At 37.1% G+C, this 16,424-nt stretch overlaps 1 protein-coding gene across 1 annotated transcript in view; it reads left to right on the top strand.

The window, feature by feature from the left end:
- Positions 1 to 11,436: 11,436 nt before the first annotated feature.
- LOC136036182 (uncharacterized) overlaps positions 11,437 to 16,424 on the top strand; it is a 37,838-nt gene continuing 32,850 nt past the window's right edge. Inside the window, exon 1 of the mRNA XM_065718259.1 lies at positions 11,437 to 11,550. The gene's annotated coding sequence lies outside the window, so the exon portion shown is untranslated. The remainder of the gene's footprint in view (positions 11,551 to 16,424) is intronic.

Here is a 16,424-nt window from a genome sequence, read left to right as displayed (position 1 = left end):
TACTGGCTTAATCATCAGTTAACTACAGCATTATTCTTTTTGGATTACAGCTAAATCTTTCCAAGATGTTATGGATGATTGTTACTTGTTTGTCTTTTATTCTGTCGCATTTCTACTCCTGACGTAAATAAAAAGATTGACATTTTTCTCAATTCTTTAAGAACCACTGCTGAATTTTTTTTTTTTTTTTTTTTTTTTTTTTTTTTTTTTTTTTTTTTTCCGACTGTGTAATGCCATAGAATCTCTGCCGTGAAGCATTCCTCCAACCAATAAAAATTCTTTCCTTAAGAAAACCCGCCTCCACGGTTGTTTCTATCTCCAATGAAACCTGGCCTTAAAGCCAAGCATCTTTATATCCAAAATGTAATTCATTGAACTTATTCCAAAATATAGGTTTTAAAGTTTATATTCCTAACACAGTGTAAGCGATTTTTATTTCTGATTTATGAATATTTTGACAAAAAATTGTATAGCATCATATTTTTGCAAACACAATCTGGTTTGATAACTGATTACTTCTCTGTGCTAAAGTCCTGCCTTTATTTTCCAATTTAATAACAACGTATAGAATGTAGATATCATATTATATAATTTACATGCATTTTCTAATGTGTCATTCTTTTGTTCAAATGAATTTAACGACAAACAAACCAAAAGTGTAATCAGCATCTTGTCTAGGGGAGGAAGCCAGTTCTGTGACGGAGGGGGGGGGAAAGCTATATCAACAGCTCACAAAACTTTACGGTGTCACCAAGTTCTGTCCTACCTTTTAAATTCCTTATTGACTAAATCATCAATTTAGTCTATTATTCTAATCATCATTACTCAATATCATCGAATCATTCATAATCAGAATTAATTCTGTTAAATTTCTACTCATGCCGTAAATAAAAAGCTTGACATTTTTTCCAATTCTCTAAGAACCACTGCTAAAAAGGTATTACTTTTTTGATTTTTTCCGAATGTTTAAGGCCATAGAATCTCTCCCATGAAGCAATCCCCCTACCCAATAAGAAATCTTTCCTTAAGAAAAACCTCCTTCACGGCTATTTCTCAATCCAATGAACCCCTATGATCATTTTTCTTGCAAAAAACACAAGATTTTATGAATCATCAGGAAAATCAACTTAGCGAAAGTTTAAAATTAGTATGTATAATAATTATGTTTGTCGTTTCAAATATTTGTCAATTTAGGGACAACGTGCGATTGTGATATTACTTCTGTTGCAACTAGGATGCTCAATAAATAGATTTTTGATACTTTTAAATTGATTGATTACCTCATTATTTTCAATCTAAAGCAAATTGGTCGTCTTTGGGTAAAAATCGTAGTTGATGCGGTCGAGAAGGTCAATACGATCAAGAAGGGCTCTGAAACCCGGGCACTTTGAAAGGTTGAGGAATCCCTAAGACATCATCAACGATTTCACAAGCTATTCCCTAAAATTATTAAATAAATCTTCTACATTGTGAACTATTCCTGGAAAGTTTTATTTTCCATTTCTCACCCTGGAGTGAATGTCATATTTTTTGACCCTTCCTAAATTTCATTTTTAGATTAGCCCTAGACACTACTAGATGGTGATCTTTTTTTAAATCAATAGAACCTGTTCTATTTACCCAAATATCTCGTATTTTTTTGGTTTACAATAACATAATCAATAAGGTTGGCAGTCTCACCATCATGTAGGCATCGGATAAACTTATGAAAAATACCAAGCATGTGTTAACCTCATATGACCCATGCAAGTGTACAATTTTGTATGTTGTAACTTTTCTGCTAGACGTTCACTAATAGATGAAGGAACGAGCTAAAAATTACAGGCAATTTCCAATAATAATTTTCGATATTCAATATCTGTTCCGATATTGAATATACCCCGACGCTAAATACCTCCTCCTCATTGTTATGGTAGCTGATTCCTGATGAAAGTATTGACCATCTTCAAATGTATTTAACTTTAATACGCTGTCTAATAATTTCAATTCCGTCGATTTTTTTCAAATTCGTAAGAAATGGTTGGAATTACATAACACTTGTATCTTGATGAGGTAATTTTTTCATTTCTGTCTGTCAACAATCAAGGCTAGTGACAAGCAAATATTTCAGAGCTCTGATTAAGAAATGTCAGTTATAACCAAACCTCTATCTCAAAGCTCTCCAAATTCAGATTTATTGGTTGGGAATATTTTTCTTTCTTCAAATTAAAAAAAAAATCTCTAAACTATCTATATATCTTTAAATAAAAAATTTCGAAAAAAATCAAAATACAAAATTGTTTTGAATTCATTAAATCTTTTATTTTGAACATTTTTAATGTTATTGAAATCTTTAGTACAAATTATAACAAATCTTAAGAGATGTTACACCAAAGTATATAATAAATAACTGAAAATTCTGAATGTGCATAGTGAATACCCCTGGTGTGTAAAATGAAAACAAAACTTTTGATATTCACTTGATTATCATGTAATTTGTCACTGCAGCTGTTCGTGTTGTAAATAAAGCTGAAGGGAGTGAGTGGAGGAGAGGGTGCCGAAAGCATTTTCAATATGTACGGCGCGATTAAGCTTTATTTGTTTTTCCAAAAATGACTTGTTGTCCAGATAAATTGCCTGGGGGGATTTTCAGCAGAGAGTCTCAAGGATTTTTCAACAGGTGGGGGGGGGGGTCTGCACGACAAGTTCTCAATGGAGGAAATTTCCTTCTTTAATTTGAACTTCATTGAATTTCTTTGATTACGTAAAAAATTGCTAGATGCCATTTTGTCTCATAAAGCAATGCCTAAGACTATATAAGCTTTGATTTCTGCGCTATGATACAGTAAAAAATCGGAAGAATTCTCGTAGAGAAACTTAAACATTTAAACTCTTTTTCATCTGCTGACCCATGGCCGGTGTTCCGCAGGTATCGATTTCTTGATTCACTGCCTTCAGCCGAGAGTGTAATGCCTAGTTGGAGGCAAGTCATACAACACATTCCGTGTTTTCCCCCTGGATTTCTCTAAGTACGCATTTAGAGAAGGGTTGACTCTGGCTGAGCTTACAGAGTCACACCATTGGTCCTTATTCCAAACCAAATAATCAGTGACATCAGGACTTGATTGCATTAAAATTATAGATGTTGAATTTATTCTGTTACGTGTAAATTAAGCGAAACACACTCATGAATTACGCTTAAGTTAGATCTGAAAATACCGGTCTCTTAGACAAAGACAAAGACAAGTGACAGAATGGATGTGAAATATACAATTTGGGCCAGTGCTGCAACAAGTACTCCGAATTTTTACATAAGTATCAAGTATTAAGTACTCATTGTTTTTTTACTTAAATATCAAGTAATAAGTACTTTCCAAATTCTTACAAACGTATATTATAAAATCACGGGCCTGCAGAAAGCCCGCTGATTCAGACGCATTCCATACGGCTGGTCAAACTGCAGAATGAATGAATGATCAATGAATGAACTTTATTATACGTAAAAGTATAAAAAAAAACACAAAGTACGGAATATTATAAATACACAAAAACGACGAACAGCAAGAAAAAAAAATTAAAACTAACAAAAGACAACATGGACTAATTAACCAGTATCAATATGGAAAAAAGGCTGCAGGGGGTCATAAACGTGAATAAAGTAGATAGTCTTTTTACATAAATCATCAATGGAAGACCGAATCCAAGAAGGCATATCTATTAAACCAAATCGAACAATTATTTTTCTGTTTTGGTGCCATCTAGGAAGCCGGAGGAGGAATTTGCAATATCTGAAATAAGCCGTAATTTACCGTAAGCGACGTGTAGGTTTTTCACGGCTTGATTCACTAGGGATGAAAAGGCAGTGGAAAGTGTTGGACCGAAACACAGACCAAGTCAACTAACTAAAGAAGAGACGCATTAACTGACAGTCCAATCTTAGATAGTTCATTGGTTAATATAGTAAAATTGGAAAGCAATCCACGGCGAGTCTCGGCAACAAGAAGAACGTCGTCTGCATATGCAACAGAAGACAAACCAATATTACCGAAAGAAACAGAACTTTTAAGGGGACGCAGGAACGATGCAAGCACACATTTAAATATACTAGAAGACAATACGGCAGCAGTTGCAACCTATCTATTTCTAGCAGCAATTTTCACACCATGAAGCAGCAAAAAGCATGAGACTAAGTCGAAAATCTTCTGAGAAAAAAGGAATAAAACAAGAGCTAAGAGCTCATATGGCACTTGTGACGAGGTCGGAAGAGCCGAGCTCTCATATGGCATGAGCTCTAGCAAAATTATAAGAATCAATAGATTCATTTTAAAGGAAAAATCAGAGGGTTAATCCTGTTGGCATTTAAAATAAGAGCTCTGGGACACAAGGTCCTTTTAACTATCAAAATTCATTAAAATCCGATCACCCACTCGCAAGTTAAAAATACCTCATTTTTCTAATTTCTCCTCTTCCTTCAGCCCCCCCCCCTCAGATGGTTAAATCGGGGGGAATCAACTTTATCAAGTCGATTTGTGCAGGTCCCTGACATGCCCACCAATTTTATTGTCCTAGCACGTCCAGAAGTACCGAACTCGCCAAAGCATTGGATTCCCCTAACTACCCCGAAGAGAGTGGATCCAGTTCGGTTTCGTCAATCACGTATCTACGATATCTTCTTATTCTACCCGCCATGTTTCATCCCGAACTCTCCACTCTAAGCGTTTTCCAAGATTTCCGGTTCCCCCCTCCAACTCTCCCTCAATGTCACCAGAACTGGTCGGGGTTTGAAGTAAGAGATTTGAGACATGAGTTCCTTCTTAATATCAAATTCAAAAATAACTCACGAACGGTCACCCGCTCTTAAGTTGAAAATACCTCAATTTTCGTAATTTTTCCGAATTAACACCCCCTCCAACTCCCCCAAAGACAGCGAATCCATTTCGGTTGTGTCAATCACGTATCTAGGACTTGTGTTTATTCTTCCTACCAAGTTTCATCCTGATCACTCCACTCTAAGCGTTTTCCAAGATTCCCCCCCCCCTAAATCCCCCCAATTACACTGAATCCGGTCGAGATTTAAAACATGAGATCTAAGTTACGAGGTCCTCCTAATATGAAATTTCATCCGATGAAATTCAAGATCCGATCACTCCTTCATAAGTTAAAAATACCTCATTTTTCTGATTTTTCAGAATTAACCCTCCCCCAACTCCCCAAAAGAGAATGAATTCGTTCTGTATATGTCAATCACGTATCTAGGACTTTTGCTTATTTTTCCCGCTAAGTTTCATCCCGATCCCTCCACTCTAAGCATTTTCCAAGATTTTAGGTTTCCCCCTCCAATGTCACCTGATCCGGTCGGAATTTAAAGTAAGAGCTCTGAGACATGATATCCTTCTAAATATCAAATTTAATTAAGATCCGATCTAATTTTTCCAAATTAACCTTCCTCCCACTCCACCACCCCCAGATGGTCGAATCGGGAAACAACTATTTCAAATTTAATCTGATCTGGTCCCTGATACGCTTGCCAAATTTCGTCGTCCTAGCTTATCTGGAAGTGCCTGAACTGGCAAGACCGGGACTGACAAACCGACAGACCAACATAATTTGCGATCACTGCATGTCACTTGGTAAATACCAAGTACCATACAAAGTAATTTTTCTCTGGGGACGGAATATTTGGTTGAAGGTTGGCTTCAGTATGACTTATTTTGGAAAAGGACTATTTCCCGGCTTTGGGCAAGCCATGGGTGGAAGTAGTTACAGGCCCTACTAAACTGAAGGAAAACTCGACTTTCTTAAAACTTGAAACCCCCTCCACCTCGCCCTATTTTAGATAGGCCTTGTGATATCAGAGCTCGATATAAGCCCTGATCCTAGTCATCTTTGCTCTAGCTTTCATTTGGATCCGTTGCTCCATTCACAAGTTGTACTAAATTAAACCAAAAGCTTGACTTTTTTCAGCACTTAAAACCCACTCCCCCTCGTTCTATTTGAGCTAGGGTTTTCATCACAAAACTTGATGCCTGTCACGGTCTTAGGCACCTCTGGTTCAATCTTCACTGAGATCCATCAATCTCTCGCAAGCTACACTGAATTAAATGGAAAACTCAACTTTTAATTCAGCTTGGGTCTCCATCCCAGAGCTCAATGCATATCATACTCTCAGGCATCTTTATTGAGTTTTCATCGAAATTCATCTCCATATGCACGTTACAGTGAATTAAATGAAAAACTCGAATTCGTTTTAACACTTAAAGCCCCATCACCCTAATTAAGCTCAATTTTAATCCAAATAGTTCAATTTCAATACAAATCTGACTGGCGGTTCTCCCGCTATACTCGATTGCACTAACGGGCGGACAGACAGACAGATATCAAAAACCTATCTTGATGGATATTTTCCACTATCAAAATAGGTGATGATACCTGGATGATGATATGCCATTGTTTTCCTTTTTTTGGATCCAATTAGCCAAGATGGCCACCTAAGACGTTGCAAAATCCGTCCTTCCGTCTGTCTGTCTGTCCGTCCTTCCGTGTAATCACGTATAGGAGGAGGAACGCTGGTTGGATTTGGATGAAACTTTTGATGGCCAGATTTTGGGCCAAGGATGATGAGACACATCAAGTTGAAAGATGAAGACCCTAGCTCAAATAAAAGAGGGGGGAGAGGGCTTTACCTGCTAAAAACAGTTTCGTTTAATTCAGAGTAACCTGCGACTGGAGTGATGGATCTGAGTGAAAATTGAACCAAAGAGGCCTAAGACCATGACACATATCGAGTTTTGAGATAAAGACCCTAGCTCAAGTTTAACAAGGGGGAGTGGTTTTTAATTCCTGAAAAATTTAAGTTTTCTGTTTAATTTAGTATAACTTGCAAATGGAGTAACGGATCCGAATGAAAACCAGAGTAAAGATGCCTACGATTAGGACTCATATCAAGTGCTGGTGTCACAAATCCTATCTCAAATAGGGCGAGGGGGAGAGGGTTTCAAGTCTTAAGAAAGTTGTGTTTTCCTTTAATTTAGTAGGGCCTATAACTTACGAATGGAGTGACAAATTTGAAGTCAGATTCGTGAATTTGCTGGAACGAATTGACAAAATACCACTGCATTGTATCCAGCTCGAATTCCCTAGACTTGTTGATTGCAGACAACATTTAGATGGGCAAAGATTCATAGCTTCAGTAGTTTTACCAATAATATGGTTCTAATGATGATGAAATGGTAGAAATCTGGTTCAGTTGACGAGATGACAAAACTTAAACACTAATGTCAGAAATATAGGCCCAAATGGACTACAGTATGCAACATTTAGGACAAAACAAGGGATCTTAGCTCACTGTCGACCAGTGAACTGTGAAATAATTTCAATTTTCTTTGATATATAACTTTTAAACAAAAATTAAACCAAGTGTTAATCATACTATAATTTTTTCGTCAAAAACAAATACCTTATTTCATATCCAAAAATAGGGCATGGAGCTATATCTGAGTTTGCTCTAAATCCAAAAGGTGATGTTTTCTTGTACATTGCCAAAGCCCACACACACAAAATTTTCGTGTCAAAGGTAAAGTATTTGAAAAACAAGTACATTAAAACTATCTTAAGTAATAAGTATTTCTTGATCTTACTTAAGTATCAAGTAATAAGTACACCCTAGAGTTTTTACTTAAGCACAAGTACAAATAATGGAAAATTTTACTTAAGTAGTATTTCAAGTAAAAGTACTTCAAGTAAGTGACAGCACTGATTTGGGCTATATGTTTGCACATCAGGGGGGGGAGGGTGTTAAGTAAAGCGGGTCTGAATTCAAGGTGTGGTAGCTATAATTGTTCTGTACATCATGAAGTAAGAATTGTTTTCTAACTTCATGCTGTCTGAATAATTTACCCCTGCCCAAACCCTTGTGTGCAAATATAAGGTCAAAATTATATATTTCCTGTCTGTTCTGTCACTTGTCTTTGTGGCAATGACACCGGTTTTCTCATATCTAGCTTAAGCATGATTCCTGACTGTGTTTTGTTTAATTAACAAATACAGTTATTTCAATACATAGTTTTAAAAGATTCTAATCAATACAAAGTGCGAACAAAATTTAATGATTGATTTTTAAGATGCTTGATTCACAATAGCCTTGCAATGACGTTATATGCTGTATAAAAAGTGTTGCATTCAGAATATATTTTCATTCCATGCCAAGTTAAAGGTATTTTAAGCTTCCTTCAGGTGAATACACATTAAATCTTGAATAAAAAATTTTAAACGTTATCACGGGGTATCTGGATTTTAGAAATGCCTATCTTGGGGCTTGGCCCTAAATTTGATGGGAACCATTAGTGTACGCTTAGCCCCAGTCAAAAAGAAGCAATATAAAATTCTGAAAACAAATTTTGAACGTATTAAAATACTTATTTATATCATTTCTAAAATTGCTTCATATTATTTTTACCCCCCACCCCGTTCAAACCACCCTAGCCTACAAATTTTTAGCTCACGACATGGCCCGAAATTGGATGGGAACCATTGGTCTACGTTTAGCCCCAGTCAAAAAGAAGCAATATAAAATTCTGAAAACAAATTTTGAACCTATTAAAATACTTAATTATATCATTTCTAAAATTGCTTCACATTAATTTTACCTCCCCCCCTCGAACCACCCCAACGTGCGAATATAGAGCCCACGTTATACACGTCGCTCTTTTATTAAAAAAAAGTTGCACGTACTTTTTTGTTTTTGCTATAGAGTAATAGAACTGCATTGCCAAAGAAAAACATCTAATTTTTCTTTGAAAAAAGGTGCTTTGTTTAAAATTAATTTTGTTGAAAATTTTTTTATATTAAATTTGACTTAACAGGCCTGGGATTCTGATTGACTGTGATTCCGATTTTAATACGTGCTTTCATTTACCTCATCGTTCAGTGAAAACTTTAAGTGGTCATTCACACGGGGCTCAGTCGTAGTTGCAATCGTTACTACGACTACGAGTTGACAAAAAATTTCTGTTCACACTTGTCTCAGAGTCTTAGTCCTCGCCGTTACAATATTTCTATTCGGATGACCTCACCAGCAACTAAACCTAGGTTTCAACCAATCGCATCGAAGATTATCACATCGAAATTAAACGGGAATGGAGGGTGAGCAAATACTACAGATATGGAAAGGCACAAGAGTTTGATTTTCTTGAAGAAGTTATTGTGTATGTGGAGAACAAAAGGTATCTGCAGGATAAGACAGAGAAAAACTATAAGAATACTTCAATAAAGCAAAATCCATGGGAGGTGACTTGTTTCAAAGTAAGAGTCAGGCCTTTATTAGCTGCATTTTCAAATACCACTTGGGATTCTTGCCTAGCAAAGCCAAGCAAAGCCTTGAAAAGCAAACCTGGCATAACCCTATTTCAGAATTGTATAAAATGATTTTGTTTTATTCGTTGATAGATTCCTGTCAAATTTCTTGCTATGAATCATCAAGGCAATTGGTTAAAACCTAGTCTTAGTTGCTGGTGAGCTGATCCAAATTGAACTATTATTACGTCTGAGACTGAGACTCAGAGACCCATGTGAACGGGAAGTTTTTTCCGAGTCGTAGTCAAAGTCGCGACTACGACTACGACCAAGTCCCGTTTGAATGGCCACTAAATCTTTTAGCTAGTAACCTCTCATCTTCAAGTAATTTAAAAACATCAAAGTCGGAATCTCTAATCCCTAGTATAACTTACAGTTTTCTCAAGAGCTGCTAGAAGAAAAAACTATCTTTCGAAAAAGGAGACTTCTGCCCAAGTCTGTCACTAGGGTTGATATAAAAATTCTAGAAACCTATTTAAATTAATCATTTGCCGGGAAAATGACGTTTTTGTTTTAAATAGTTCTTAAGTATTTGAGAAAGACGTAAGAAACATCAGAAAACTGTTACTTGTTTATTTCCAAAACCTAGATTTCTAAGATAAGTTTTAACTGAAAGTGGAGCAATAAATGGCCATTTAGAATTCTGCAAAGAAGCTTCAAATTCGGCTAGCTTTCGGCTAGCTTCTGTGTGCTTTTGGGAAAATCACTTTGGCAGGTGTTTTTTCCGAGAGTTTCTGATCCAGATTATGAACCTCATAGAGGCCTGTCTTTTATATCATGGCACAGGATCCTTCAATGAAGTCTAAGTTTATAAGATTGTTTATTCCCTGGACCGTACCTTCACATTTGCCTGAGGTGAAATTCATGCTAAGGCTATCATGTTCATTAATTCTTTTACCATTAACTGAGCTTATCAAGCCTATTTTGATCTTGGTATTTCCTTAGAAGCATTTAAAAGTGTATGAGTAATAGTTTTTTTTTAATGATCCCAGAAGTGAAACTAAAAATTATAGACTGATCTCTTCTGTTAGTATTCTGTGAAGTCTCAGGAAAAGCCATGCTACAAAGACTTAAAAGCTTTCTTGATGCCAAACAGTTCCTTCGTGAATTAAAATTTGGGTTTTGAGCTGCTCATTCAACTGACTGGGTCTGCACTTTACTCCTTAGTTCCATTAATTCGCCCATATATACTGATTTAATCCATTTTTGGATTTAAAAAAGATATTTGACTCCTTAACACATGGCATTCTTCTAAAAAATCGGAATGCTTTGGAATGCTAAGATTCACCCTAATTTTGGTTCCATTTGTATCTTTTGAATAGGAAGAATTGAATTGGCAAGAACCGTCTAAATGATTTTGAGTTTGAATCTATAGTCACAAAAAAGGTAGATCCTGGGGCCAAAACATTTTTTTTATATTAGTGATATTTTAAAGCAGAGGTTCTCACCTTAGATTTGTAATTCGTTATATTATGTCGGAATTATTGTGGTCCTTTTTGATGCGAATTTGTCTTACAAATTCAATATTAGTCCGTTGATAGTTAGGATTGTCAAGAGTCTGGCCATCTTAAATAAGAAGAAGCACATACTTTCTGGGTCTACCCTATGACTTTCTTTTCTTCATCTTGATTCAGTCCCATGTTTTAAAGTACCATTATACAGATGTCTACATTACAGTAAAAACTTAGAGCATTGATTGTCTTCATGAAAAGGCCAGACTAGTTGTATAGGTTATGGATCTGTCTGCAGTTAAAATTTGACTTAATCTCTGTTCATTTTTTTAAGTGTTTCTGCTTTTTTACTTTTGCACTGGTGCAATGGACATTTCCCATTGTCTCCCAGCCTCGTATTTTTCTTTTTATCTGACAGCTCGTCATATTACTTACGTTATAATTATAAAGTTTGAGTCGTATCTTTGAGAGTACTGAATGCGCTTCAAACTCTGGCACGGGGCAGTCATTTCCTTTGGCATCTTACAATGCTGAGTGGTTTATTATTTTTAAAGGTTAATTTTTATCTGCCTCCAGCTAAAAACTACATTATTTATTAGCATTTCCACCTTTCGGTCGGTATTAATTTTGGTCGGTATTTAATTTCGCTCCATGGAGCGAAACGGAGAATGCATATTGGTTTGTGGCAACTCAAAACTTAAATATTTAAAATAACAGATAGCGGGTTGATCAAAAATCTCATGAAAATTCTGAATTTCCTAGTAAACTAGTAAGTATTACTGTATTATTCCTATTTCCCAGAAACACTCATATAACATTCTGAAAACTCTATAACACTTTTACCCCAATGGTCAAATCTTTAGTTTACACTAGCCTATGAATCTTTTCTTCAGATTTAGGCTACCTAGCAGAAAGTAAGAAAAAGGGAATTAGTGACTGGGAGAAAAGAATCAGCATATGAAAAATTTGACCGAATATTAGATTGACAGACTATTGAGATAGGCTATCTAAGAAATAGGATAAAATAAAGTGTTAGTCTATGGTTAGTCCTGCTCAAAAGTAAATGCTGTAGGCCCTTTCTGAGATAGCAAGAAGTCAATTAACAAGAATTTTACCCTATTCTATTGGACCTGCCTATTTGAATTTTGACAAAACCACATTAAAACTTAAATTCAAATTCTTTTTCTCTGGTTTTAGTTTTGAAAATGCAATTCCTGTTATTTGAGTAGAATTTTAAGCCATATCAATGGGTTCTTTCTAAATTTAGGAAGTGTATTTACATTTTTTTAAACCTCATAAACTGGGATTGAGTGTAAGTATGAAGCTAAAAATACTTTTCTTGCACTTCATTTACACAGAAGATCTATTTTGCAAGGTTTCATTTTTATAAACTACAAAGATTTTAAGGGTCATCATAGATTTCTTACTCTTAGAGAGAGAACAATTAGAGATAGGTACTTGAAATAACTTCCAGAGACATACTTTATTCTGTAGATCCATCCCTGAAAGTTTCATCTTCCTAACCTACCTTCTTACCAAGATAAAAAGAAGGTTTGAAGGTGTTGGATACTCACCCCCTAATAACCCCTCCTACACAACCACCCAAACCCTTGATGACAACTTCCTAACTCAGATAATAACACAGCTCACTAGATTTAAACAATTGCAACAACCATCATTACAAGACCTCCTTATTACAAATGATCTTGAGAGGATTACTTCCACTTGTTACCTTCCAGCTATTGGTGCAAGTGACCACATATGCATAATGAACAACATTCACCCTAATTTTGGTTTCATTTGTGAATGAACAATATTAAACAAATTAATGAACAATATTAATATTAACCATGGTTGTGATGGTAAACTTAAGAGAACTTTTACAAATTACATTTGATCCATGAAGAACTAGCTAACAAAAATTGGGATGAGGAATTATCAGGTAAGACAGACATTGAATCTAGTTGGAATTGCCTTAAGTCTATTTTACTAGGTGCATGTAGGAAGCATACAAAGGTTTATTGGTCAGATAAACCAAAGACTCTTCCATACCTTCCCAGGAATATTAAGAAAATTATCAGAAAGAAAAATAGAGCATAGAATAAATACTTAAAATGCAAATGTGATAACCATCACATCAAATACACCATGCTCCAAAACAAGCTGAGAAACATGACAAGAAAATTTTTCCCAAGACCATGAAGAATCTATTGCTAATGACTCAGAAAAACCCCAAAAAATTATGGCATAATGTTACAGCCAACAACCCTTCCCATCAATGCACCAACAGCCAAAAAAATCAGATGGCTCCAGTACTACCAACCCAAAAGAAAATGCTGATTGCATGAATGCCAGCTTTTGCACAAACCTTCACCTCTAAGCCACCTGGTATTACACTCCCAGCCATACCTCCTGTAACAGTACATAACCCAATGCCTCTTGTAATAATTACTCAAGAAGTTGTATTTAAAATACTAAGAAGTTTAAACTCCAACAAAGCTGCTGAACCTGATAACCTCCACCCTCAGCTTTTGATAGAATCTGCTGCTCACATTTCCCTCCCCCTTGCCAGAATATTCAACATGTCCCTGGCCAAAACGTCAGTACCAAATGACTAGAGAACAGCAAATATTATGCGAAATAATAATTTTTAAGAAAGGTGACAAGGATAACCTGGGAAATTATTGACCAATAAGCCTAACCTCAGCCATTTGCAAGATTGTGGAAGGTATCGTTAACCATGCTCTAATAAACTATTTAGAAGAAAATACTCTTATTAGCAATAGACAACATGGATTTTGCAGGGACAGGTCAATCAACATCAACTTTATTCAGTTGTATGATCATGCAACTAAAATTTTGGATATGGGTAAACTGGTCAACATTATCTTACTTGACCAAGCCAAAGCCTTTGACAAAGTTGAACACTCATACCTGATGCTGGAGCTTGAAGCTTGCCAGGTGCATGAAGATGTGATTGATTGAATTGGAGCATTCCTAACTGGAAGATCTCAATGTGTCATGATCTACACTGATAATGGCTATCCAGTTTTCTCCTCCACTTCCCTGGTCATAAACAGCATCCCACAGGGAACCATCCTTGGGCCAACATTGTTCAACATATATATTAACAACTGTAAAACCTATCTATGCGACCTTTTAACATTATATGCTGACAACTGTAAGCTCACTGGGCCTGCTGAAACTGAAGAAGAAAGAGCCTGCATTCAGCTGGACCTTGACAGGCTATCCTCCTGGTCATCAACTTGGGCCCTACAATTCAATGCAACTAAATGCAATGTACTACACATAGGGGACAACAACCCCCACCATCCCTAACATATAGGGTGTAATTGGTTGGAAGCAGTTGCTGAGGAGAGAGACTTAGGCGTCATTGTGGACAAGGATTTAAAATTCCACAGCCACACTCAGGCTCAGGTTGCAAAGGCTAATCAAGCTCTTGGACTCATTAAACACTCTTTTCTAACCAGAAAGTCATCTGTGGTACAAAACTTTATAAATCCCTTGTCTGTCCCCACCTTGAGTTTGGATTGACTTTGGCCTTTCCCCAAAATAAAATGGACACAAGAGTCATTGAAAGTGTTCAAAGGAGAGCAACCAAACTGGTCCGTGGCTTAAATAATGCCCCTTACCAGGATCAGCTAAGGTCTCTGAGACTTTCAACCTTCACATATCAAAGATATAGAGGAGATATGATCATGGCATACAAAATTTTCAAATCTGGTCACCTGAACCAGATCTTCACCCCCTCCCTGGCCAACAACTCAAGAGGTCACAGTCTGAAGCTTCACCTGCCTGGATGTTAGAGAAGGGAACGACATGGTTTCTTTTCCATTTGGGTGGTCCCCCTCTGGAATAGCCTATCCACGTCTACCATCCAAGCTGAGACTCCCCACTCCTTCAAGGCTGGAGTCGACAGGGACTGGGAGAGGGCTGAGTGGAGGCTGGACTGGGAAGCTAAGCCAACATAATTACATCACTCACCACCAGCAAGAACCTACAGGAGGATCTACCACCTTATCTTGCTGGCAAATGCAATTTAAGGTATTAGCAAAAATTAGCTAGTCTAGAATTTGCCAGTGTTAATAGTGTTTCCTTTGAGTAGACCTAACTATTGCATAGTAGCCTAGCCTACCTTAAGTTCTTGTTTAGGGGCTTTTTACTATCTTAGATAGTAGTTAAAATAGGTGAAGTGAACTTTTAGGAATAAATGATTATATTGCTAAAAGAATGCCCTGGAAAAGTGTTGCCAAGCTGTAATATTTGCCCTTTTTATATCTAGGGGTTTAGAAGATTCTTTTTACTATCTTGGATAGTAGTTAAAATGGATGAAGTGAACATGGAATATATGATATATGGAATATATGATATATGATGAAGTGAATATATGATTATATTGCTAAAAGAATGCCCTAGAAAGTTGTTGTCAAGCTGTAATATTTGCCCTTTTTTATATCTAGGGCTTAGAAGATTCTATACACAAAAGATCTGTTGCCTATTCAAATTCTAACAAAAAAAAGTGTTACCTTAAATTACCTTAAATCGCACTGTCCGGCGAATAAGGTTGGGTGAACATCCTGTAGATTCGCCGGTTGAGTGATGGAGGTGGAAGTGCGTTGTCTAGTTCCGTTGAGTAGATCCACTGGCCTCCCAGTGTAGTTTCCACTCCATCGCTGCCCAGTCTCGGTCAATTGCTTTTTTGAAGTTGTCAACAGTTTTGGACTGAACTGTTTCTTCACTAAGGGAATTCCACAGTGGAACAGCACGAGTTGAGAAGAAGTTGGAACGTTCTCTCCGTGAGCTTCTTTGTTGCTGGAGCTTCTTGGTGTGGCCCCGGGTGTGGCTAGAGAGCGACTTATTAAAAAGCCCTGGTGTGACACCATTCTCCAGCAGCTTGTGGGTCAGGATTGCATCTCCGCGTTTCCTCCTGTACGTCAGGGTTGGGAGCTTGAGTTTCTTGAGGCTTTCAGGGTACGAGAGGTTCTTACATTTGGTTGGTAGTTTTGTAGCCCTCCGCTGAACGCTCTCAAGGATCTTCTTGTCCACGACATAGTGGGGAACGGCAAGAGAGACTCTGTACTCAAGTTGCGGTCTGACCAGTCCTGTATATAGCTTCCTGATTGTCCTGGGAGATCTACTGGTGATATTACGTCTGATGAGGCCAAGGGACCTGTTGCCTTTTGCAGCTAGGTATTTGCTGTGACTATGGAATTTCATTTTGTCATCAACAATGACCCCAAGGTCTCTTTCTTCGGTGACAGTTTCCAAAGTTATGAGCTTCCCAGTACGATCTGTCATTGTATATGTCATTCCTGGGTTCTTAGGGCCAAGATGTAGGACTTTGCACTTTTCAGCATTAAACTCGAGGGACCAGGAAGAGGACCAGTTGTTGAGGGTGTGCAGATCTGCCTGCAGAGCTGCGCACTGTTGGTTGTTTGCGACTGGGCCAAACAATTTCGAGTCGTCTGCAAACAGTTTAAGGTCATTTTGCACTGACTGGGCTGAGTCATTGATGAACATGTTGAAGAGGGTAGGTCCCAGTTTAGTTCCTTGCGGAACTCCGCTGAGCACTGGAGTTGGGTTTGACATGATTTGATTCCCCTCCTCATCATACATCATCAC

This window comes from Artemia franciscana, chromosome 2 (assembly GCF_032884065.1).
Source record: "Artemia franciscana chromosome 2, ASM3288406v1, whole genome shotgun sequence".
Classification (NCBI taxonomy): domain Eukaryota; kingdom Metazoa; phylum Arthropoda; class Branchiopoda; order Anostraca; family Artemiidae; genus Artemia; species Artemia franciscana.
This window is presented reverse-complemented; position numbering and strand designations above follow the sequence as displayed.